Source organism: Lynx canadensis, chromosome C1 (genome assembly GCF_007474595.2).
Source record: "Lynx canadensis isolate LIC74 chromosome C1, mLynCan4.pri.v2, whole genome shotgun sequence".
Lineage (NCBI taxonomy): Eukaryota > Metazoa > Chordata > Mammalia > Carnivora > Felidae > Lynx > Lynx canadensis.
The window spans coordinates 162,971,098-162,998,277 of NC_044310.1; the positions used below are offsets into that span (position 1 = coordinate 162,971,098).

General features: G+C 38.8%; 1 protein-coding gene across 10 annotated transcripts in view; it reads right to left on the reverse strand.

The window, feature by feature from the left end:
* Positions 1-26,918, reverse strand: part of ATF2 (activating transcription factor 2) — an 81,498-nt gene extending 54,580 nt beyond the window's left edge. For 3 of the 10 annotated variants that reach the window (XR_003970651.1, XR_003970650.1, XM_030323888.1), the window contains exons 1-3: positions 26,760-26,911; positions 12,237-12,353; positions 11,157-11,257 (exon numbers count right to left, since the gene is read on the reverse strand). The gene's annotated coding sequence lies outside the window, so the exon portion shown is untranslated. Of the gene's footprint in view, positions 1-2,878; positions 2,904-7,364; positions 7,400-11,156; positions 11,258-12,236; positions 12,354-26,759 lie in introns of those variants that run through there. The other 7 variants (XM_030323886.1, XM_030323884.1, XM_030323882.2 and 4 more) reach the window with 6 other exon arrangements.
* Between the last annotated feature and the right edge of the window lie 262 nt (positions 26,919-27,180).

The window sequence follows — 27,180 nt, forward strand, 5'->3', positions numbered from 1 at the left end:
CTGCACCATTACAACTGCCCCCTTCCTCTACAAAAGAAGTTCCTTACCTACATATCAGCCTACTTCCTAGCCAAACAATAAAAATTCCCATTCCTTATTACTATTTTCTAAAACCTCGCTGAGGTAGCTGTAAATACAACAGATGAAGCACCTTGAGACATAAATGATGATATTTGCTCTGGGAGGTTTAAAAACTATCTCTTCCTTAAACTGAATCTCAAGCCTCTAAATCTAGCCTTATTTCCCTTTTACAGCAAGGTTGGAAATACGTTCATAGGGAAAGGAGGCTTTGTTCACTATAAATTGTTGGGACTTCAATGACTACAGATAGAGAATTGTTAATATACCACACAGCTCTCTGGCAAACATCCAAAACTACACTGGTAAGAGAATTACTGTCACGAAGAAGACACAAGAGGATTGTAAGCAAAATTTAAAAGAAGTTCTTTGGTTTCTCTAATTTCACTCTTAACTCTTATTCTAACAGTCCTTTATCTTCCTTGCCCTCAAGATCCCATACCATTGGAGTTTCCTCTTTTCTTCTTTCAATCAACAAATACTTGAGCATCCACTTCCGGCTTGGCACTCTGCTAGATGCTAGGGATGTAGTGGGGAACTAAGATAGGTACCTGCCCTCAAGAAGCTTCCAGGATAGTGAGGAAGTTTACATCAGCTAATCTAGCATGCAACTCAGACTTCTTTCCAGGTTTCTAAGTCAATTCCACATGTAAACATGTATGTGTGCCCTAAAATATATTTCTCTATTTCTTTGCTATAAGGCATTTTATTTTAGAACCCCCAACCTTTTTTTTCATGTTTATTTGAGGAGAGAGAGAGAGAGAGAGAGAGAGAGAGACACGCGTGCATGCACGCACGCATGAGTGGGGGAGGGGCAGACAGTGGTGCTGTCAGCACAGAGACTGACACAGGGCTTGATCTTATGAGTGGTGAGATCATGACCTGTGCCAAAATGAAGAGTCAGACGCATACCAACTGAGCCACCCAGGTGCTCATAGAACCTCAACCTTCAACCTATACTTTGAATGTTGGTATACTTTGAATTTTGTTTGTTACAACAGAGCCAGAGCAATTTCCAGTATTAGATATCCTACATAAATTAGCAGTATTACAAAATTCTGAAAAACCTTTAAAGCAAAAGTCTGGGGTTCAGAAGAAGGCCATTGTTATTTCCCGATAATATGAACTAAATTACCCCTACTAAACTAAGATATAGTAAGGAGCTTTAAATTTGCTCCCATAAAAATACAGAAGAGCAAAAAGAAAAAAATAAAGTCACCCAAAAGACCATGATTTAGGGACAACTACTATTCGACATTCCAGAGTACATATTCCACAGTCTTATCAATGTATGGAGATATGTAGCTTTACAAACTGTACAAACAGTGTTATAACTTTAAATTGCAATCATCTAAATTCTGCTACATCATTAAATAGTAAGATCATTAAGTATTATATATAATTTTTAATTGTTATCTAGTATTCCATCATATGGTTGGGATATATTCATAATTAATTTTCTATTAGTGGATTTTTTTTTATCATCAACAAATATCTTTGGCAGCAAATCTTTGTGGAGTATCTGTAATAATTTCCACGGGAACAATATCTAAAAATGAAATTAAATTACTATGTCAAAGAGCCCAGCACCTCTTCTACCATGTCTTCCTGGGCCAGTGGGAATACCCTGAAGCGGCCTACTGGAACAGCTCAGGCTGGAGGCTGGAACTCCCGCAGTACCACATGCAGAATACCTGCAGGGATGTCCTGCTGGTAGGTAAGTGTTCCAGCTGGAAGCAACCCCTTCCAGGAGCCCAGATCCTGTGCTTTATTCTAAAAGCTGTGGGGAAAAAAGTTCACTGAGGAATGCATTTAAGCACAAAGTGATGAAATGACTGCTTCTAAGTCTCAAGAAAACACTTTTCTCCAGCCAAATGGCTTTTAGATATTTCAGACCTTTCCTGTGATCTGTCCTATAACCAATATTCTACAGAAATTGATGAGTTTCTACTCAGGTAAGGAAACTGGGTGAAGGCCATTATTAAACAATAATGGCCTGATTCTTTTGGTAAAGTGTTTTTTATGTTTAAGACAAAAAAAAAGTGTTACCACCAAATATAACTCTTTCCTAAGTGAATTACTAGTGTTGCTACACCTGGAATATTATGTTTGTTTTATTTACTGAATGTTTCTTTACGTTTTGGGAAGGAAAACATTTTTGTTTGTTAAAAAACTGGGGGCACCTGGGTGGCTTAGTCGGTTAAGCGTCCAACTCTGGGTTATCGGTGCAAGTCTTTATCTCACAGTTCATGGGATCAAGCCCAGTGTCAGGCTCTCTGCTGACACTGTGGAACCTGCTTGGGATTCTGTTTCTCCTTCTCTCTCTGCTCTTCCCCTATTCTCTCTCTCTCTCAAAATAAATACACTTTTAAAAAATTGAATATTTGTAATCTGTTGTTCCTGAGATTTTTTATACCATAACAAAACTTGTTCTTTTCTCATGAATTTACAGTTTCTAAATGAAGACAAGCAAGTATAAAACTGGGGAAGAATAGACTTTATTAATCAAATGATATCTTGATTTTTCTAAATGAGAAGATTGTTTTATTTGTAACACTAAACATGGGAGCAGTTTCTTAGAAAACTTGTTTGGAAAGATTCATAGTGTATTATGTATCAGATTACCCTATCCTATGTTTGAAGATTTGATCTTTGTCTTAAGTTCCTCTACTTTATAGTTATACTTAAAAAAATTAATATACTACATTATTTCATGTCTTTAAAAAATGTTTAAATGTGAGGGGTGCCTGGGTGGCTCAGTCGGTTGGGCGTCCAACTTCGGCTCAGGTCATGATCTCACCGTCCATGGGTTCGAGCCCCACATCGGGCTCCGTGCTGACAGCTCAGAGCCTGGAGCCTGCTTCGGATTCTGTTGTCTCCCTCTCTCTCTGTCTCCCTCAAAAATAAATAAACATTAAAAAAAATTTTTTTAAATGTTTAAATGTGATCTTAGAACACTGCAAATGATTTAAAAAAATAATGTGAAAACACTACAACCTAAATGAATTCTTAATGTCACAAGTGTTTAATGATGTGCTTTTGATTTAATTTGGGACACTTTTAAAAGGATACTTTGTGTTTGTAATCATCTTTGATGAGTTTGGAAATAAACTTTCTGCTTAATTAAAAAAACAATAAAAACAAACAAAAAAACAATTAAAAATTACTGTATCAAAGTGAAAGCATATTTTTAAGACTTGATTTACACTGTTAACTGCCCTCTAATATAGAGTACTGATTTCTCCTTTACCAGTAGTATACAGAAAGACCTCATTTCTTCACACCCATACCAATAGTGAATATTACTTTTTAACATTTTTGTCCGATTACTGGAACAAAACCCTAATTTTAAAGTTGCATATTTTGACACACTTAGGTTATAATTTTTCATATATATAATTATTATTTGTAGTTCTGTGAAATGTTTACATTGCCCATTCTTAAAAAAATAAAATCTTAGTCCAAAATTCTCTCTTGACTATAGATCATAGGCTTTCTTATCACACAGATTTCTGATCATGTACCTTATTGTATTCCTGATCTAGTCCTGACTACCTAACCTACAAATGAGGTCCCAAAGGGTGAAATGACTTACTGCTAGGTAAAAAATGGGACAAAAACATTCTTAATGCTAGACTGTACCTGCCAGCTGGTATGCCTTGCTATACTATGTTTATCAACTGTTACGCCTTGCTATCCTATGCCTACCAACAATCTAGAAATTTTATGTAAACCATCTTTTAAACATAGTATAGAAAGACTCTTCTAGGACTTCCAGAATTATTCAACAGACCTATTATCAAATAAAATCACACATAATATGAGATGCCAATAAGAAAATAGTAAAGAACACTTCCAGGAACAAAGAATAGAAAAAAATGGGAGAAATTAACTACCAAACATTTCTTATAACTTAAAATTAATATGGGGTGCCTGGGTGGCTCAGTCGGTTAAGCGTCCAACTTCGGCTCAGGTCATGATCTCAGTTTGTGGGTTCAAGCCCCACATTGGGCTCTGTGCTGACAGCTCAGAGCCTGGAGCCTGCTTCAGATTCTGTGTCTCCCTCTCTCTCTGCCCACCCCCACACTCCGTCTCTCTCTCAAAAATAAATAAAACATTAAAATTAATATAAAAGCCAAGCCTCCAGAAAAAACATATATTTTGGTATCTTCATGAGAGGCAGCTTAGACAGGCTATTGGGGAACAAACCAGCGCAGAGTGTCACAGAGTGGGCAGAGTGAGAAAGTTGTCCATGGCAATGGAAGGTGGCTGGGGGGAAGTCTGAGGAGGCAACCACATGAGGTAAGGAACAGAGATGGTATGAGTCTAGCACAGGATACCTGGGCCCAAGCTGGAGAACATCTAGATGATGATGAGAAGTGGGTGTGGTGGCAACAGGTGATTCATTATGTACAAATACAAGGAATGACAGAATAAGATATATCAAGGATGTGGGTGAAGGGAAATTTACACTATAGGTGAAGGTAATTATAATACAGAATGAATCCTGGCAATTAGATGAAATTTAGAGATATTGGTGTGAACTCTTGACTTTCAAAAGAGATATAAAGGTACAGAAATATAGACGATAAATATGTGTGTGTACATATCTGCATACATGTTCATGTATTTCCCTAGCTGTGTCTAGTGAGGGGGGCCTGAGAACACAGATACCCCCAAAGCAATACACCTACTAGGCACCCAGATCTTGATGTCTAAACACCATTCTCTACCAAAAGGAACCTGAGCTCTTTCAAGAATTGTCTGATTCCAGGGCTAGGGCAGGGCAAGTACAGGATGGCCCTTGAATATCTTGTGCAAGAAAATTAAGAAGGACTTACTTATGAATTTGGCCAGAAAGTGGCCAGATCTGAAACAATTTCAGAATCAAAATCAAAGATGATAGTAATGGATCATACTGTGAATAAAACAGGATCCCATTAATCCATACTGATACAAAAGAATAAACTCAGCATTTGATAAGACAGGATATTTATATCCTCTCAAAGTATTTCCTGATAAAATATATCTTAATTATAAAAACCTGGCAAATATTACCTTACTCAAATGATCCAAGTTAAAATTAGAAATAAGAAAAATTGACATGCAATAAGGACATAGCGTCATTTCCACGACAGTAAAACAAAGATACACACACCTGTATCTAATCTACACAATATCAGATACCTGTCTCTAATATTACACAACCCCAAATTGAGGTAAACTCTTCAAAATAACTGGACTTTAATCATCTAGTCACTAGTGCCCAAGTCCCAAACTCAAGGAAAGACTTAGGAACTATTTCAGATTTAAAAAGACCAATGAGACATAACAACTGCAATGTGAATTCTAGACAAATCTTTTGGATTAGAACTGGCAGAACTTTTTTTTTTTTTTAAGAGAGAGAGAAAGCACAAATGGGGTAGAGGGGCAGGGGTTGGGGAGGGGAGGGAGAGAGAGAGAGAAAGAGAGAGAGGCAGAAAGAGACAGAGAGAGAGACAGAGAGAGAGAGAGAGAGAGGCAGAAAGAGAGAGAGAGAGAGAGAGAGAGAGAGAGAATCCCAAGCAGGCTCCATGCTCAGTATGGAGCCTGACGTGGGGCTTGATCATGACCTGAGCCCAAATCAAGAGTCGGATGCTAAGCCGATTGAGCCACCCAGGCACCCCACAACTGGTAAAACTTAAAATGTGATATGCAGATTAGATGTAGCAATATTTCAATGCTAAATTCTTGGTTTTCAGGGCTGTATTGTGATTTTGTAGAAGAATGTATTATTGTAGAAAATAAAGTATTTGGGGTAATGGGACATAAGGTTGGCAACATACTCTTAAATGGTTCTATACTAAAAAATTAAAAAAAGAAAAACTTATAGAAGGTATTTATAATGATATGCACTGGGGCGCCTGGGTGGCGCAGTCGGTTAAGCGGCCGACTTCAGCCAGGTCACGATCTCGCGGTCCATGAGTTCGAGCCCCGCGTCGGGCTCTGGGCTGATGGCTCAGAGCCTGGAGCCTGTTTCCGATTCTGTGTCTCCCTCTCTCTCTGCCCCTCCCCCGTTCATGTTCTGTCTCTCTCTGTCCCAAAAATAAATAAACGTTGAAAAAAAAAAAAAAAATTTTATAATGATATGCACTATAATAATTCACTATATATCCATTATATAATTAGTATCACATGGTGTTTAGGAGTAGTTATGAGAAAAATACTACAAAACATGGATTCTCTAACAATTCTCTACTCATTTCTGGTTTATAACTTTCATGTTATAGAGATCAAAGAATAGAAAAATCACATCTGTATTGCAAGGTTAAGAGCAAAGAGAATCCTACTATGATAAAAATATTACCCTGTACCTGAATATTCAAAGAGTGATATTAGACAATTGTTTGTCTTATTAGTTCCTTTTTTTAAATATGAAATGAGTTAAGCAAGGTAAGATGATCCTATAGACTATAATACCACTACTCCCATGCTATATAGAACTCTATCATTCAAATGATTCAGCTGATAAAAACTACATGCTTTTCTTAAATCTCTACCAAAAACAAATTAAGAAAGAAACCAATTTACTTCACAGAAAATAGCGTGGGTAAATGAAGCTTTAAAAATGGGACAGGGGTGCCTGGTTAGCTCGATGGATAGAGCATGCGACTCTTGAGTTTGAGCCCCATGTTGGGGTAGCAATTACTTAAAAATAAAATCTTAAAAAAAAAATGGGAGGGAGCAAGTCAATTTCTGGTGACTAACTTCAAAAATCTCTAGATTCCTTTTTTTTTTTTAAATGTTTATTTATTTCTGAGACAGAGAGAGACAGAGCATGAGTGGGGGAGGGGCAGAAGAGAGGGAGACACAGAATCGGAAGCAGGCTCCAGGCTCAGAACTGTCAGCACAGAGCCTGATGCGGGGCTCAAACTCACAACCCTAAGATCAAGTGTCCATACTCTCCTGAATGAGCTGGTCAGGCACCCCCAAAATCTCTATGTTCTAAAATGTGAATTTTAGGGGCTCCTGGGTGGCTCAGTTGGTTGGGTGTTCGACTTCGACTCAAGTCATGATCTCGTGGTTTATGGGTTCGAACCCTGCGGCAGGCTCTGTGCTGACAATTCCGAGCCTGGAGCCTGCTTCGGATTCTGTGTCTCCCTCTCTCTCTGCCCCTCCCCTGCTTGTAACTCTCTCTCTCTCAAAAATAAATGAACATTAAAAAAAATAGTTAAAACAAAATAAAATAAAATGTTAATTTTACTGACCCTCTTAGCTACAGAACTGTAAATGCTGTAATTTCTTACCTTCAAAGCATGTACTCAAGTTTCAAAGCAGATTTCTAAAATACGGATAATACTAAATGTTACATACAACATACAGCATTCCCAAGCATTTCTAATACAACAAATTTATTTTGTAAAATGTATTTGGAAAACATTTGACTGCCTATTTTGTATCTTATACCATATTGAGAATAAGAGATACGGTCTTTGCCCTCAAAATCAGATTAGTAAGGGTAAACAAGTATAATTCAGTGATATAAGTATAATATATAATATTTACATTATACAATTCAGCAACATAATAATAAAGACATTACACAGGCACTATGGGAACATAGGGGCTTAAGGAGTATACTGGAGCTGGCCACCTCTCCTCAGCACCCATACTGCCCTCTTAGAGAGTCTGATTACCAGTAAAGGGCAATCCTATAATATCCATGACCTTGACATACTTGCCTCAGGTGAATCAGGGGACACCTAACCAAGTCAAGCCAATCAGATTACCTCTTCAGGAAATTTGTAAAAAGAAAAAAATCAGGCAAACAGAAGTGGGCACCAGAGATTCTAAATCATACTCAGGACTGGTGGACATTTATAGTCATGTTCATACTGATAAGAAATTAATGGGGGTGCCCGGGTGGCTCAGTTGGTTAAGCATCGACTTTGGCTAAGGTCATGATCTCATGGTTCGGGAGTTCGAGCCACGCATCCAACCCTCTGCTGTCAGCACAGAACCCACTTCAGATCCTCTATCCCTCCTCTCTGCCCCTCCCCTGCTTGAGCACACATGTGCATCCTCTCTCTAAAATAAACATTAAAAAAAAAAAAATTAATGAAAGCCAGAACCAAGAGTAGGCATAGAAAAACAGAGATGAGAAAGCATGCAGCCAAGAAGAAGGAAAGCAGTTTCTGTGATGCCTGACTATGTTTTCTGTGGCTGAATTATGCAGGTCGTCTGTATTCTGAGCGTGAGCTCTTTTTTCTTTTTGAACCCTGAATTTATCCGATTAAGTTTCTATCCCCTAACCAAGACAAGTACCTAGCCAAATGTGGAGAGAGGGGCTGAGAAGACTACTACTGAAGGAAGAAATGACTGTGTGTAGTCTCAAAGGAAGAGGCATCAGCTAGTCAGGGATGATGTTTTCAGCAGAGAAGACAGCATGTAGAATCACAATAAAGCAGAGTACACTGAGGGAACGCTGGACCCCTGAAATGTGGGATATAAGGTTGAAGGGAAGAGAGAGAAGGCCAGAAAGTGAAGCAAATCTTGAAGGGGCTTTATTATCCTGGTTAGGAGTTTGGATTCCACCCTCACCACCCCCATCCCACTGCCACTCTGAGGTTATAAATATAGGCCTGTGCTGAAATGTTGAACCAAGCAAGTTTTTCATATTTTCAAATGGTTGGGGGTAGGGGTGGGAGGAGAATAAGCAACAGAGACCACATGTGGCCCCTAGAAAGTCTAAAATATTTACTATCGAGCCCTTTAAAGAATAAGTCTGCTTAATCCCACTGTAAAAAATGGAAAGATTTTAAGATGATGAACTAGATAATCAAAGGGGAATTCTTGCAAGATCACTAATAGAAATGTGAAGGATGGATTAGAGAGGGCAAAACTATGCATAAGAAAGCCAGTACAAACTACTGCTAAATTCAGAAAAGAGAACGACAATTTGCACATCAGCAGTACCAGTCAAAATGAGAGCAAAGGACCAGTTATGAAAAAAATGTTTAGGATAAGGCTTCAGATCCATAACATTGTCTCCACACCTCTGTATGGACTGACCCCTGCCTCCTCCTACCCCAGTCTATGCTACCCCTTCATCTCCTTGGCTCCAGTTTTAGGTCGGCTTTTAATCAGCTCCATGTGGAGCCTAGAATGCTCTCATTTCCTACTCACCCATCTCTTTCTTAGTAAACACTGCTCACCTCCATCCACTAACCCCTTATACTCTGAAATTCAGATCACTCATTTACTTCATCCTTTAGTTAATAAATATTTATTGAGTACATGTAAGAGGGGAGGAATTGTGTTAGACTCCAGGATACAACGATACACAGTCCCTGCCCTCGTGGAATTTATGCTTTATGTAAAATACTTCTAACCAAATCAGGGTTTGAACATTTAAGTTCATCAAGTGGCTCAGAATTTATTTAACATATATTTCAGTGTGCAAGAAAAAGTTTGCCATCTTTTTCTCCTTAAAAAATTTCCTGTTTAGGGGAACCTGGGTGGCTCAGTCGGTTAAGCGTCCGACTTCAGCTCAGGTCATGATCTCATGGTTTGTGAGTTCGAGCCCCACATCAGGCTCTGTGCTGGCAGCTCAGAGCCTAGAGCCTGGAGCCTGCTTCGGATTCTGTGTCTCCCTCTCTCTCTGCCCCTCCCTGCTCGCACTCTGTCTCTCTCTCAAAAATAAATAAACGTTAAAAATTAAAAAAAAAAAATTCCTGCTTAAAACTTTTTACTTTTTCAGGGGCACCTGGGTGTTTCAGTCAGTTAAGCGTCTGACTCTTCATTTTGGCTCAGGTCATGATCTCACAATTTGCAGGTTTGAGCCCGTGGACATACCAGGGTCCACACTGACAGTGCAGAGCCTGCTTGGCATTTTCTTTCTCTTTCTCTTTCTCTTTCTCTTTCTCTTTCTCTTTCTCTTTCTCTCTCTCTCTCTCTCTCTCTCTCCCCCCCCCCCCCCCCCCCCCCCCTTCCCACATGCCTTCTCTCTCAAAGTAAGTAAATATATTAAAAAAAAGTTTTACTTTTTCAAACATATTTATATATATGTATGTATGTATATATATGCAGGTACATACACACATATATATATAAATATTTTCCAAATTTCATCAAAATTAGAGTAACTGTATTTTACACATGGTTTCACTTTCAGTCTGAACCTTCAGATTAAGGTACAACAGCATAGGCCAATCTGCTTGTATATCTTGATGTATCTGACCAAGTCTACAACTAGACCATTATGTTTTAAAAGATCACATTTATTACATCAATATTTCCCTTCCATTTTTAAAAGCTATATTCCCAAACTATAAATGTCTTACAGCCAGAAACCACTGTACTTTGTATCTTTAACATCACCACACTGGGGCTGATACATAGAAGATGTTCAAAAAAGATGTATTTGAAGAACTATACAATTTCCTATTAATGTTTCTGTTCAGTACGAATAATCACTGAACTAAACTTAGTTGATTTAATTCAATCCAAAAGCAAATAAGTTTTGACATTTTAGTTAGCTTGTATTTAGTTAGCCTTAAAATGGGTAATACTTTTTGTCCAAAAAAATTGTGCAGTATAGAAAATACTTCGGGGAGCCTGGCTGGCTCATTTGGTAGAGCAGGTGACTCCTGATCTTGGGATCATGAATTCCCAAGTCCCATGATGGGCTTAGAGTTTACTTAAAAAAAAGAAAAGAAAATACTTCAAGGATTAACTATTGTTACTATCATTTATAAAATCTTCAGAGAATTAGGACTTTCATATGGGGGCCCTTTACTATAGAGGATTCCCTAGTCAGATAAGTTTAGGAGGCTCTGAGTTAAAATTTAAAAATTTAATGTAAGTCTTCAGTGTGCTTTATATGCAGTAATGCACTGTAGCTCCAAAAGGACATTTCCAACTTTGCTGAACCTCCAATTTATGTATGTATGTATTTATTTACTAAACACTATCAATAATATGATAGGACACTAGCATCCTGAGGATACTATCTAGAAGCATCTGTTGAAGTCAGTAATACTTGAGAAATAATCGCAAAATAAAGAACCACTTTTGCATAAAAGCTTAAAGTCTCTTACCTTTCTAGCTGGTGGGCCATGAGCTTTATTTGCTCTGCTGCCAGGAATCCTTCAGCTCTAATTAAGTAAGCAGTACTTCTCAAGTTTCCATCTATGTATCCCTAGGGCAAAGGAGAGGCAGAAAAGAGTGAACCCCTTACTCTGTGATACCTAAGGAAACAGACGCATGCAGTTAAACTCCGATACAAAAAATGTTAAGTATTTACTTTATATTTTAAAATGTATGTAAAGTTGGCCTTCTGTTCCATTTTTTTCTGATATAAAAATTAAGGTTCCCTTCAAAAGTTTCAGTGCTCCAGGAAGGTGTTTATCCTATGGTCTCCTGTAACGCCCAGCAAAATGTCACCTATCCAGAGGTATAACAGTTTCAAGGATGGAAGTACAGCAACGGAGTCTTGGTGAAAGGGGAACAATGAAGCTTTTTACCACAACAGAAGGGAGAGGTAGTTATAGATGATAGGTGAAATGGCAGTGCTGAATCTGCTGAATCTTAAGAGTGGAGACGAAAAGTTTCTCCTGTGTCAGTGCTGCAACATAACATCAATGGGACCCAGTTCATATGCTTTTCATTTGGTAACAGCTTGATTTTTTTATACCTGTATCAGTTGGATTAGGTTCAGCTATGAGTGACAGAAAACTCAAAATTAGCAATGGCTTAAATGATTCAGAAGTTTTTTTCTCTCACACAAAAGCACAAGCAGTCTGGAACCATGATCATTAGGAACCCAGGCTCCTTCTATTTTGTTGTTTTGCCATCCTCAACACGCGGTGTCCACTTCATGGTTTAAAATAACTGCTTAAGGTCTAACCGTAACATCTGCTGATCAGATAGCAGGAAGGAGAATGAGATGAGCAACAGCCTCCCTTAAGGAAACTTTTCAACAACGCACAGGAAACTTCTATTTACATTCCATATGCCAGAACTTAAGTCACACGGTTATACCTGAGAAATACATTCTTTATTTTGCCATATGCTCAGTTAAAAACTGGAGCATCTATAATAAAGAAAAAGAAGGAAATGAATATTGGTCAACATTTAGGCGTCACTCTCTCATTCTAAAACATAAGATGGTTGAATACCTTGTAGAGATGCCTTAGTAGTCCACTGAAGGGAGCTTTCGAAAGCAGAAAGTCCTGCCAGTGGACAAGGAGCAAGACCAGTGTTCGTGAGAACGTCTCTAAATACGCAAGGCCAATCTGTAGGTGACAAACAAGAGAAAAATCTGAATAACAGAAAAACAATGTAAGAGCAAAGAAACAACCTAAACAGTTGTGGTTTGGGAGGATAAACTCACATAAGCAGTCCACAAAACTCAGAAATGGTAACACAGGGCCATTATGTAAGTAATGGAGTGCTCAAGCTGAGTCCGGCCGCATAAGATCCTGGCATTAGGAAAAGGCAGTATATCCTTGAAACAAAATGTTAAAAGGGAAAGTAGACTTCCCTCTACCATTACTTGAGAACCAAGCTCTCATTATTAGGCTGTGTATGAACTTGGGAGATGTCCCTATTGCACAGAGTGATGATAAGAAGGGTTGCACTTTACCACGAGTAAGGTTGGCTGAAACAGTCTTCATGTTCAAAACTTTGAAATGAGAATATCAGAAACCAGAAAGACTCTCATTTCAAAGCTGGCAACAAAATTCTGTTTTACACAGAACGTCCCTTAAAGGTAAAGGGACCTGAACAGGCTATTCAGCTATACAAATGTAAAATAGGGACCATAAATGGAGCAGCAATTCAAAGGACAAATGGCTTTGTGTAAAGGTTCACATTTTCTAGGTAGAGAGAAATTTCTGCAAATTGTTTCTTTCAGGGAAATGTTTATTTTTAAAAGCAGGGCCTCAGATTTTCCCATGGAGTGTTTGTATTCTTATTTTAGCAGTTGCTCACAAAAGACCAGGAACTAACACCCTAGAAAACAGCAAGATGGACTTCTGGTCTTCAAGTAAAAGGCAACAAGATTAAGCTAACAAGCTGTACCTGGCTTATACAGCTTATGATTTATGCAAGCAATGTTAAGACTACCATCCAAACTTTGGAAGACATTAATGTTTGGGGGGGCTTTTTTGGTAGCCTGAAACACATAGATGCCATCCAGACTTCAGAAGACATTGAACATAATGTCTGGGGGGCTTTTTTGGTAGCTTGAAACACATAGATGTAAGGAACCCCTCTTTTACCACTGCTCCCTATCCTAGCTACTGTATATATATTTCTTATACAGGCATACCTTGTTTTATTGAGTTTCACTTTATTGTGCTTTGCGGATGTTTTTTTACAAATTGAAAGTCTGTGGCAGCCTTCACTACATTGAACAATTCTATTGGTGCCATTTTTCCAACAGTATTTGCTCACTTCATGTTTCTGTGTCACATTTTGGTCATTCTTGCAGTATTTCAAGCTTCTTCATTCTTATTACATCTGTTTTGGGGAGTTGTGATCAGCGATCTTTGATGTTACTATTGCGATTGTTTTAGGGAGCCATGGACTGCACCCATATGAGACAGCAAACTTCATTGATAAATGTTGTGTGTGTTCTAATTGTTCCACCTACCAGCCCCTCCCCCATCTCTCTCCCTCTCCTTAGGCCTCCCTGTTCCCTGAAACACAATATTGAAATCAGGCCAATTACTAACCCTACAATGGCCTCTAAGTATTCAAGGGAAAGGACGAGGGGCACATCTCTCACACTGAACCAAAAGCTAGACACGATTAAGCTTGGTGACGAAGGCATGTCGAAAGCCAAGACAGGCCAAAAGCAAAGGCCTCTTGCACCAGGCAGATAACCAAGCTGTGAATACAAAGGTAAACTTGACGGAAATCAAAAGTGCTATTCTAGTGAACATACAAAGGGTAAGTAAAACAGCTTTACAACTGATATGGAGAAAGTTTTAGTGGTCTGAATAGAAGATCAAACCAGCCACAACACTCCCATAAACTAAAACTTAGTCCAGAGAGGGGTGCCAAAACTGCAGAAGAAAAACTGGAAGCTAGCAGAGTTGGTTCATGAAGTTTAAGGGAAGAAGCTACCTTTATAACATAATAGTACAAGGTGAAGGGGAGCCTAGCTAGCTCAGTTGGTAGAACATACAACTCTTGATCTTGGGGTTGTGAGTTTGAGCCCCACACTGGGCACAGAGATTACTTAAAAATAATAATAAAAATTTAAAGTGCAAGGTGAGGCAGCAAGCACTAATATAGGAACTGCAGGGGCACCTGGGTGGTTCAGTCGGTTAAGCCTCCGACTTTGGCTCAGGTCATGATCTCACTGCTCATGAGTTCGAGCCCTGCATCGGGCTCTGCGCTGACAGCCCAGAGCCTGGAGCCTGCTTCAGATTCTGTGTCTCCCTCTCTATGCCCCTCCCCTGCTCATGTTCTCTGTCTCTCAAATATAAAATAAAACATTAAAAAAAAATTAAATTAATATAGGAACTGCAGCAAGTTATCCAGAAGACCCAGCTAAGATCATTAATGACGGTGGCTACACTAAATAACAGATTTTCAATGTAGATTAAATAGCCTTAGATTGGAAGAAGATGCCATCTTGGACTTTTACAGCTAGAGAGGCATTCATACCTGATTTCAAGCTTCAAAGAACAAGATGACTCTCTTGTTAGGGGCTAACACAGCTGGTGACTTCAAGTTGAAGCCAATGCTCATTGATCATTCAAAAAGATCTTAGGGCCCTTAAGAATTATGCTAAATCTACTCTGCCTTTGCTCTACAAATGGAACAACTAAGTCTGGATGACAGCAAACCTGTTTACAACATGCTTTAACTGAATATTTTAAGCCCACAGTTGAGACCTGCTACTCAGAAATAAAGATTCCTTTCAAAATCTTAGTGCTCACTGAAATGCACCTGACACCCAAAAGCTCTCATGGAGACGTGATTAATGTTTTCACGCCTGCTAATAAACACATGTATTCTGCAGCCCATGGCCCAAGGAGTAATTCTGACTTTCAAATCTCATTATTTAAGAAATACCTTTTGTAAAACTGCAGCTGCTATAAATAGTGATTCCTCTGATGGATCTGGGCAAAGTAAACTGAAAACCTTCTAGTAGAGATTCACCATTCTAGATGCCATTAAAAGAATTTGAGATTCATGGGAAGAGGTCAAAATTCCAATATTAACAGGAGTTTGGAAGAAGTTTATTCAAATATTCATGGATGAGTTTGAGGGGTTCAAGACTTCAGTGGAGAAAGTAACTACAGATGTGGTAGAAAGAGCAAGGGAACTAGAAGTGGGGCTGGAAGATGGGACTGAATTGCTGCAATCTCATGATAAAACCTGAACAAATGAGGTGTTTCTTATGCATGAACAAAGAAAATGGTTTCTTGTGATGGAATCTACTCCTGGTAAAGATGCTATGAAGATTTTGAAATGGCAGCAAGGAATTCAGAATATTGAATTCCTTAATTGATGAAGCAGTGGTATGGCTTGAGAGGACTGACTCCAATTTTAAAAGTTCTACTGTGGGTACATTTCATTGTCTTATTTAAAGAAATTGTCAGAGCCACCCCACCTTCAGCAACCACCACTCTGGCCAGTGAACAGCCATCATGGACAAAATCTTTTATCAGCAAAAAGATTACAACTTGCTGAAAGCTCAGATGATGGTTAGCATTATTTTTTTAGCGATAGTCTTTTCCTTTTTTGAGAAAAATAACGTGCACACGCAAACGAGCAGGGAAGCGGCAGAGAGAAAGTGAGAATTTTTTAATGTTTTATTTATTGAGAAAGACAGACAGACAGACAGACACAGAATCCTAAGCTAGTTCCAGGCTCCGAGCTGTCAGCACAGAGCACAACGCGGGGCTTGAACTCAGGAACGGTGAAATCATGACCTGAGCCAAAGTTGGTTAACCGACTGAGCCTCCCAGGTGGCCTAAGGGAGAAATTTAAGCGGGCTCCGCACCTAGCTCAGAGCCCAATGCGAGGCTCTATTTCATGACCATGAGATTATGACCTGAGCTGAAATCAAGTGTCAGACACTTAACTGAGCCACCCAGGAGTCCCAAGGCATATACAGTTTATTTTTTTTAGACGTAATGCTAGCACACGCTTAACAGACTACACATCACAGTGAAAAAACATAAATTTTATATGCACCAGGAAACCAAAAAATTTCACTTGACCTGCTTTATTGTGGTAGTCTGGAACCAAACCTGCCATTATCTCTAAGGGATGCCTGCATTTGGATATAATTAACCTGTGGGTAGGGGGTATGGTCTCTGCTGAAGGAGGCAAATACTGCTAGTGGTTAAGTATTCTGGAAGGCAGATATTGTCAAACAACAGAGCTCAAAAAGTAGATATTCGTGTGAGAAAGGAGTAATTCTCTCTTGACATGGACTCAGAAGAGTCTAACATATTTAAGGGCAACTGTATAGCAGAGAGAATCCTGAGTAGTAGGCTTCTGGCCTGGTGGCAGAATAGGAGCTAGCCAGTGTTCAAACAGGGGTATGTATTACTAAGGTACACTAATGCTTTCCAAGTGACATCTGAACAGGATAAGTTTTAAGAAAATTTCCATATCTTTTACTTCTCTACATTTGCTTTACCAGAATGATCTGCCTAGTTTCCCTAAGTCCTTATTCTTCCACAGTTCCAAAGAAACCCATACCAAATCTTATTACCACGCGTTGCCCCAGGCTGTAAAAACCTCCAAGGAATAAAACAAGGGGATTATTTAAAATAAGAGTGGCTTAAAGCCTCCCTTAATCCAGGCACCATTAAACCTCAGGCTTGCATCTTCGTCTAAGTACTTCTGTTAAAGCAAAGCACTGCTTTTAAGAATGGTGTTCTGCCCTGTGTTTAGGACATGTTCTGAATTCATATATATTGTTTAGTGTGACGACAGGAACAATGAAAACTTTGTATTTAGACTGATTCTTCCATTCACAAAATATTGTTAAAAAATGAACTGTCCTGAGAGAGCTCCGTGAAAAGAGGAAATCAATAAGAAACTTAGAAAAGTTCAATTTATATTTATTGCAGAGAAGTAGGATACGGTGATCAATACTTTAAAACATTAAAATTCACTGGATTCAAATAAAATCACGTTGGAGAAGTGGAAGTTAAATAAAAGTTCCATAAGAAAGAGGAATAATGAAAACTTCTATTAAAAGTGAATTATAGTTTTTTAAAAACCAATGATAACCTCAAATGACTACTGAAATTACTTATAAGAGCCAGAAATTTTTTCCCCCAACTATTTAAACTTACAATGAAAAATTATAGGATTCAGCTTAGAAACAAGAAAAAAAGGTGCAAGGGTTCACAATTTACCAAATTTCTTTTCAGAAGCATAGGAGTGTAGTAGGTAGAATGGTCCCCCAAAGATGTACACACTCAAATCCCTAGAAACTATGAGTAGGTTCTATTACATAGCAAAATGGACTCTGAAGATATAAAAAGGTTACAGATCCTATAACAGGAAGATTATCCTGAGTTATCCAGATGTCCCAATCTAATCACAGGAGCGCTTAACAACAGAAAACTTTTCTCTCTGGAGTCTGAGAGATTCAGCAGCAGCATAAATCACAGAAATTAGAAGCATGAGAGAGACCTGACCTGCCTTTACTGGAGGGAGCAGAAATGAAAGCCTTCCAGCTTCTGAGAGCAAATACCAGCCCTGGTTGTCAGTCCGCAAGGAAAGAGAGACCTCCCCAGTCCTACAACTGTGTTCGGCCAACCCAGGAGCGGATTTTCCCTAGACACTAAAATGGAATGCAGCTCAGTCAACATATTTTGGCTTTATAAGATCCTAAACTGAGGACCTAGGGGAGCCCACCTGGACTTCTGACCTACAAAACCTGTGAGATAATCTGTGTTGTTTTAAGATGCAAAGTATGTGGTAATTTGTAATGCAGGAATAGAAAATTAACAGAGTGAGCAAAAATGTTAACGTACCCAGGAAGACAGGCTTGTGTCACAAGTCTTCAAGAGCAGCAACACCTTACAGACACAGTTTTCTCTGTGCTGTAATTTCCTTCTTAAATCTTGGTCAAGAGCCACAAAATGCAAAAAAGTGATCTTAGAGCAATCCTGGGTCCTCGGAACAGCACTATGGTCATAATAAAAAAACCTATGAGTTTAAAAATCTGTAACTATGAGCTAGTAGGACTTTATTCCTTTCAAGATTAAAGTATCTTTGAGTTTTATATTAGGAAAAATTTTAATGGCATGACTTTACTATGATCCTCTTCAATAGGAAATAATACAGCAGTTTTAGGGTGGTCAAAAAGCATAAAGGATAATAACATATGTAAAATATATAGTACAGTGCATGGCACTTCCATGGTATCTATTAAGTTTATTAGAAGCTTTACAGTATTTGACTTTAAGTGTACATTTTCCTGAGGCACTTGGCTGGCTCAGTCAGTAGAGCATGTGACTCTGGACCTCAGGATCATGAGTTCAGGCCCCACACTGGGCCTAGAGCTTACTTAAAAAAAATTTATATGTACATTTTCCTAATGCTTTAATCAGTCCTGTTCTTACTACCATCTTTAAAGCCCGAAACTGAGAATTACATGTTTAATACTTAAACAAAGGTTTTTAATCTTTAACCCATGAATCTGATGTTATCCCATAAGGTTATCTGGTACATAATGTTTAGTTCATCTATGTAAGGAAATCAAATGCCTCAGAAGTGATAAAAATAGAATTTAATGAGGGAAAGCAGCTTTTTGAGGAAAGCAGTTTTTAATTTTGCCCCACTCACAGTGACACAACAGATAATCTTCACACATATCACCAATTCCCAAGAGTATACTAATGTTTTGATGAAATTCCTCAAAGTTGATGGTACACATAACGAGCGCCTCAGACTTTTCCCAATATTGTATTCACGAAAGTACTGAGTATGTGAATATTGAGATCAGCCCAATATATCAGAATCTTCTGTAATAAAAATAGCAGTTTTTAAGTTAAACTTCATTTTTTTAAGGGAGTATTGATTATTCCCAGACCTGTAATCTCTAGGTGATTTAAGGTAAGCAAGTTCTTGTCTTATAGCTTAAAACTACAACAGTACATTAGAAATACATGTAAGAACTTACATAGTAATGGTTACAAATGTGAATGGTGCTAATGCAAGATTTTATTAATAACATAATTTTAGATTTGGTAATCTATTATAAAAATAATGTCCATAGCACTATTTTTCTCAAGGTAAACGTATAGAACGTCCTTATCTATTATTGTTTTATTTCTTAAAAACTTATCGTTTATAAAAGTTAAAAAAAAATAGAAATTCACAGCTCACCAAAAATTACAATAATTCCTAGTCATCACTGCTATTAAGAGTATATCGATATTAATTTCCCATTATGAAGAGGGCACAAATAAGATACGGTATAGTATTTTTAACTTTTTTTTAAAGTTTATATATTTTGAGAGAGAGAGAGCACACACACAAGGAAGCAGGGGAGAGGGAGAGAAGGGGGGAGAGGGAGAGACGGGGGGAGAGGAAGAGACGGAGGGAGAGAGAGAATCCCAAGCAGGCTCAGTATCGTCAGCACAGAGCCTGACATGGGGCTGGAACTCACGAAATATGAGATCGTGACCTGAGCCGAAACCAGGAGTCAGATGTTTAACTGACTGGACACCCAGGCACCCTGATAGGGTATAGATTCTGTACAATTCCCAATACAATACTAGTAAGCTCACCTCTCACTTCTCTCAAAGTATGTCAAAATTCAAGTTAAGTGAAAGAGATACTACCACAGGAATAACCCTCAATCCGACATACGTCAATAGTCATTAAAACCTTCCTTACAAATGATAAAAACATAGTGACTCTTAACAGTGTGGCTGAGAAGTGATGGTACAGTTACACTGAGTAATTGTTAAAGAATTCAAAAAAACCGAAGACATACAGATGGCCAACAGACACATGAAAAGATGCTCACCATTTATCATCAGAAAAATGCAAATCAAAACTGCAATGAGATTATCACCTCACACCTGTCAGAATGGATAAACTCAACACCATGGTGAGGATGTGGAGAAAAAGGAACACTTGTGCACTGTTGGTGAATGCAAACTGGTGCAGCCACTGTGAAAAAGTGTGGAAGTTCCTCAAAAATCTAGAAACAGAACTACCTTATGATCCAGCAACTGCACTATTGGGTGTTTACCCAAATACAACAACACTAATTCAAAGGGATACATGCACCCCTATGTTTACAGCAGCATTATTTATAATGGAAGCAGCCCAAGTGTCCCTTGAAAAAAGAATGGATAAGAAGATGTGCAGTGTTGTGTGTGTGCATGTGTGTGTGATGGAATATTACTCGACCATAAAAAAGAATGAAATCTTGCCATTTGCAATGACATGGATGGAACTAGGGAATATTATGCTAAGTGAAACAGAGAAGGATAAATACATGATTTCACTTGTATGTAGAATTGAAGAAACAAAACAAGGGGAAAAAATTGACAAATCAAGAAACAGACTCTTAATTATAGAGAAAAAACTGATTACCAGAGGGGAGAGGGTAGGTGGATGGATTAAATGGGTGATGTGGATCAAGGAGTGCTTGTCATGAGCACAGGGTTATGGAAATGCTGAATCACTACATTGTACACCTGAAACTAACACTATATGTTAACCAGAATTAAAATAACTTTCAAATTAAAAAGAGAACATTATAAATGTGGTATTTTATTTAATCATTAGCTCTTCCACTATGAAGAGAAAAGAATAAAAGGTCTCACCAAAATGTTTTTAGTGGAATTAGTAGAATAGAAAATGGTAATTAGGGGCGCCTGGGTGGCGCAGTTGGTTAAGCGTCCGACTTCAGCCAGGTCACGATCTCGCGGTCCGTGAGTTCGAGCCCCGCGTCAGGCTCTGGGCTGATGGCTCAGAGCCTGGAGCCTGTTTCCGATTCTGTGTCTCCCTCTCTCTCTGCCCCTGCCCCGTTCATGCTCTGTCTCTCTCTGTCCCAAAAATAAATAAACGTTGAAAAAAAATTAAAAAAAAAAAAGAAAATGGTAATTAGATTTTATGGAAATGATACTACCACTGTTTTATCATCTCAAAATATGAGGATGCTATCGACTTGGGGAGAAGGGATGTATATGAAACAAAAAGTATATGAAATACACTCTCACATGGAGTTTTGAAAATTCTAATGTAATAAGCTGCACCACAAATGATAAGTTCCTATGGAAAACTCAACTTTATTGCCAAAGCTATCAAACAGATGGTTGAAATCCTGCTTTCAAGTTACATCACACATTCCTGGAGGGGGTATGGTAGATTATTATTATTTCTGAATGTACTTTAACAGTAATAATTACCACACCATTTACTAAGTATTCGTTAGTTCCTGACACTGGTTTAAGCATCACATATACATTATTTGAACAAGGCTATAAATTATTACCTTTAAAAATAAGGACAAGGAAGCACAGAGAGTTTATATTATTTGCTGAAGGTGATACAGACGGTAAGTTGGAAGACTCATGACAGTCTCTGGCTCCTAATAATCACGCTAAAATGTTGATTATATACTTACTATATACCAGAAGATGATATTGAGGAAACAAAAACTCAGTCAATTTGGCTATAACATACATATTCTTTATTTCAAGGGTTACCTATATGGAAATAAATGTTATTATGAATTTTAATAACTCATAAATGCATAGGTCAGAAAGTAGCTCTTATATTAAAACCAGCATAAAACACCCAACATGTAAACCATTAAAAATACATCGAATGTAAGGATTATTGTTACTATACCATTAAATGTTTCAGTTAATTTTTAGGAGAAAGTCAGTGAAATGACAGAAAAAAGTGAAATATACAGTATCTGTCCCAGCACACAGATCACTGGCAGATAAATAACTACAGACTGAAATGGTCTCCTAAATAAAACTACTAAATAATGCAAGTTATTCCCAGAATTAGTAATAATTCCTAATTAAGCAATCCTACTTTATTAATAAGCATAACTCCAAAGTTGATAAAATCATGATAAAGTCTGTGAACTCATATTCTCATGACAGTGTAAATGTGCTCAACTCTTTGGGGAGACAAACATTTGGCAATATAGAAACATTTATATCCTCTGACCTAGTAATTTCATTTGAGATTAGTACTGTATGGAAAACAATTCAAAATAAGAAAAAAGATAAATGCATAGAGATGCTCAATTCAGTGTTAAAATAGAAACTGAAAACAACTATTTTCCTGTTGGGCATTTAAAATTGAGTAAATGTAGAGGTGCCTGGGTGGCTCAGTTGGTTAACTGTCCAACTCTTGATTTTGGCTCAGGTCATGATCTCACGGTTCGTGAGTGAGATCAAGCCCTGTGACCCACCGGCTCTGCACTGACAGCATGGAGCCTCCTTAGGATTCTCTCTCCCTCTCTCTTTCCCCTTGTGCATGCATGCACAAGCTCTCTCTCTCAAAATAAATCAACTTAAAAAAATTAAAAAAATAAAATTGAGGAAATGTTAATACTCATTTGGTAAACTATCAGGTAACCATTATATATTACAAAGGTTAGACAGTATGGGAAAATGCTAAAGCTAGAAAAGTAAAACATAAGTGTAAAATTCTGTTAAAACTACAATGTATATGCAGAAATTAGAAGGCAACAAAAGTAATGAAAAGTTATTTATCAGTAGGACACTTGTAATTGATTTTTAGTAACACTATTTTAACTGTTCAATAAATAGAAAAAAAACACACTAGCCCACATAACAAGAATTAGAAAAATCAAAGCTATAAAATTGGAATGACAAAGGTTTAGATTCAGGTAGGCAAACTAAAGAACATTTAGGGAATTTGTAAATTAAGGGAGTATTATAAAGATAATGATATACAGGACTAGCCAAATAATCAAAATACTCTTGGTATTTTGCCCACTGGCTTTTTGCCAATTTTAATCATTCCCACCGTTTCTCTTTCCCTAGTAATCTTGTTGAGAATCTCTGTGATAATAAGCTACTACTACCATTGGGAGTGTTTCTATTCCTTGGGCATTAAGACAGGAAAAAAATGGGAATCACTATCTTTGTTAAGATACAGAATGCAGACATGAATGCATAAGTCTAGCCTGGAGAGCATTCTACTTACATCCCTTCTTGTTACAAAAAAAATGTTTTTATTTTTTTATATTATTTTTAAAGTTTTTTAATGTTTACTTATTTTGACAGAGAGAGGGCAAGCAGGGAAGGAGGAGGGAGAGAGGGAGAGAGAGAGAGAGAGAGAGAGACAATATCTCAACCAGGTTCCATGCTGCCAGCACAGAGTCCGATGCAGAGCTCGAACACACTAACCATGAGATCATGACCTGAGCAGTTGGATGCTTAATCGACTGAGCCACCTAGGTGCCCACAAAAAATGTTTTTAATCACTGTACTACCACTGCCAAAATCTTGCCAAGAAGAAAAAGCATCACTTAAACATACTTAAAAATGTAAATGAATATACAAGTTTCAAAATTGTTAAAAAAATAAATGAAAATAGTACATATACATATATCTGTAATTAATATAATACATAACACATTCATAGTAATATATTTAAAATAATTCCAATTATTGTTGGCCTTAAAGATCCACAAACTTCCTTATATTTTTTTGAAATTATATTTTACTCTTTTTCTTGAGCTTATATATTTACTTCTTTTCTTGAGCTTAAGAAACAGAGCAAAAGAAATGTTTTGTGGGTTTTCCCTTGGACGTAAATAGGTGAATACTACTACTAATACCCCCTCATTAAGAATTACATTAGGAGAACATGCAGCAGTTTAGTTACATTCTTAGTCTCATGGAATAGGTGTGAGTATAGGATAAACACAGAAATACTAAGTTAAACTACTGATTGTAACAAGGCAGATTTGTTGTTTTTCTATAGTACATTTTAATTACAGTGAATTGCATAACAAACACTTAATGTATTGACTTTTACAAGGATCAGTTGACTATCCAATTGTTATTCGATGGGTTATTTTTTTTTTTTAAGTTTATTTTGAGAGAGACAGAGACAGTGTGAGTGGGGGAGGGGCTGGGAGAAAGGGAGAGAGTGAGAATCCCACGCAGGCTATGTGCTACCAGCGCAGAGTCCCATTCGGGGCTTGAACTCATGAAACTCAGAGATCATGACCTGAGCTGAAACCAAGAGTTCCATGCTTAACCAACTGAGGGACCCACGTCCCCCATATTCAGTGTTTTGTTTTTTTTCTAAGTTTGTTTATTTTTGAGAGAGAGAGAGAGCAAGCAAGCGCACAAGTGGGGGAGGGGCAGAGAGAGGGAGACACAGAATCCTAAGCAGGCTCTAGGCTCTGAGCTGTCAGCACAGAGCGCCCACGGGGCTCTAACTCACAAACCTCAAGATCATGACCTGAGCCGAAGTTAGACGCTCAACGGACTGAGCCACCCAGGTGCCCCTCAGTGGGTTTTTAAAAGACAGACTGTATTATTTGCTCAAGATGACACAGGTAAGATCTACACATTTGCTCTAACATGATCTAACAATTTCATTAATCGGCAGAGAACATATAAATCATTAAACCCAACTTTTTCAAAACACAAAAATTTAGGTAGGCAAAATGTTCATTATTTATTGAGACTTCATACTAGTTGATGTATAGCCTATTATTTTTAAAAATGATACTCAGAAAGCTTTCAAATCCTGACTACCAAGAAAAAGCATTCCTCCAAATTATTTGTTAAAGAGCTGACATAACAACCTTACTTTGTGCTGTTATTTTAATTTTTAAATATGAAACAAATACTCTCAAGTAAATACAGGAATTTCTGGTTTACATATATAATAGATTATGGTATAGTCCCCAAAGATGAAATAAACATTCTAATATGGTTATTTTAAAAAGAACTTCGAGGAAACGCAATCAGGTCGACAGAAGGCATGGGCACCTTAGAAACACACACACACACACAGTTCCTGAAAGCTACTTCTGTACTGACAAACACCTACATTCTAAATTACCACAATGCATTTTAAATAATTCAAAACTTAATGGCAGTAATCCTCTCAAAGCAAGATTAAACATGTTTTAGGAAAGCAGCATAGAGACCACCATAAATTTGTAAGATTCTTACAAATTACAAGGACTAGAATTCCTAACTGTTACTTAATTATTGGTGACCTTGAAGACCCAAGAACATCCTTAACTCTATTTTGTGATCTGCAGAAGGGCATCTCTATTTTTTAACATAACTTTACAGTGGTGTTCCTGAAGTTTTGAGGAGTGTTGACAGTGGATTCCTCAAGTCAGTGTAACACATTTAATTACAAGGTGTAATTGCTACCGTATTGGTCTTTCAGGTCACTTAACCCTGTAGGGTTGACTTTTAAACAAGCTTATCACCTTCGTAATTTTGGCACACTAGACTAAGTAAGGTTACACGCTATTTAAAAATTAAGCCTATAAAGGCTATTACTGACAATGTCAGTGGTTTCTTCAAATAGGACAAAAAGTGCACTCAAAGGAACAGTTTTTGTTTTGATTTCAAGTATGTCTATTAAACTTACACATTGTTACTGTTTCCATAATTTAAAATTCCTAAGAAATCACAACTTTCACATTATAATTTAGGGATTAGTCAATATGCCTAAAGTCCATCAGGTGTACTGCCTTTTACTCCATCATATTCACAGTAGTTTTGCTCTTGGCCTCAACCAGTTTTAAGCTCCCGATTAAGCAAAGGCAATTTTACACTACCTAAGGACACAAAAATAGTACCCAGCTCCTCCGCCCTCTCCCTCCTCTAGCGTCGGTTCAACGAGCTAACACAGAAAACACTCACTCACTCCCTCTCCCCCTCTCTCGGCCCTGGCCCCTAGGGCATCACTAAAAAGCACAGGTTACTTCCCTACGGAGGTTCTGCAGTCCAAGCAGGGAGGTTAAAAATGGGGGAAAATACCAGAATCAATCTGCACCCACATCTCAGCCCCGCCCCACCAGGAAAAAGGGGGGTGGCGAGAGTGTGAGGGGGCAGAAAGGACAGAAAATGCCCAGACTTCCAGCTCACAGGTTCTCTATACCATTTGTTCCATCATGTTCCACCAAAGGCAGAGACCCTGACCCTATTTTCAGCGGCGCCTCCCGATCCTCCTCCCCGCCACCATCACATACACACGGTCCCCAACGACTGAGTCTTGGGTGGGGAGACCAGAGCCGGCCCTCTCCCCGCTAATCCAAGACTAAAGGGGGTCTCCTTGCGCCCCCGGCGGACCCGACCTGCAGCCCAGGGACCTCTGAACTAACCAGAGAAGGGGAAGATAAATCGGGGGGAGGGGTCTAACAGGAGCCGTTATTCCTTTTTCCTCTTCGTTAGGAAAGCGCGCGAGCGGGGAGGGGCCGGAACAACGAACGCCAGTTACCTAACGGTCCCGGCCGGTCGGGCTCCTGAAGCCGACCCCGCGCGGGCCGCTGAGGTGGCAGAACAGCCACAATCGCCCCGAGGGCTAGGCACCGAGGCAGGAGCGCCGGAGGTGATGGGAAGCGGGGGGTGGGGACTACGGTGAGCGACGTCGCCATGTTAGTGCCTTCTTTCTCCGTATCCCTACAGTTTCCAGTCCTTCGGCCTTCCCCCATCACAACTCACCTTTCCAGGTCACTAGTTCATGCTTCCTTCGGTCGCCACCGAGGCCCGAGCTCAGCGGTGTTTACAAACTACCCCTAGAGGAAAGGGCTGAACCGCACTTTAAAGGCCACGGGCTCCCACAGGCTTCCGTCCTCTCTCGCGAGATCGGACTGACACCCCTTCCCTTCTCCCCGCCCCACTCCCGGCATCCCCCCTTTCTTCTCGGCGCCCCTCCCCTCCACCGCACACGCCCCTTCTTGCCTTCTATCTGATGGAGCGCCTCCGGGTCAGGTGATTTCGTCAGCTTAAAGGGGAAGGGGGCGGGACTTCAGGAGGGCGGGGATGGAGGGGGTGGGAACCAAAGAACACTCGGTGGCGGGTGATTGGACAAAGTGCCCGAAGGGCGGGAAGCAGGCCTGGAGGGGGCGGGATCGGAGAGCCA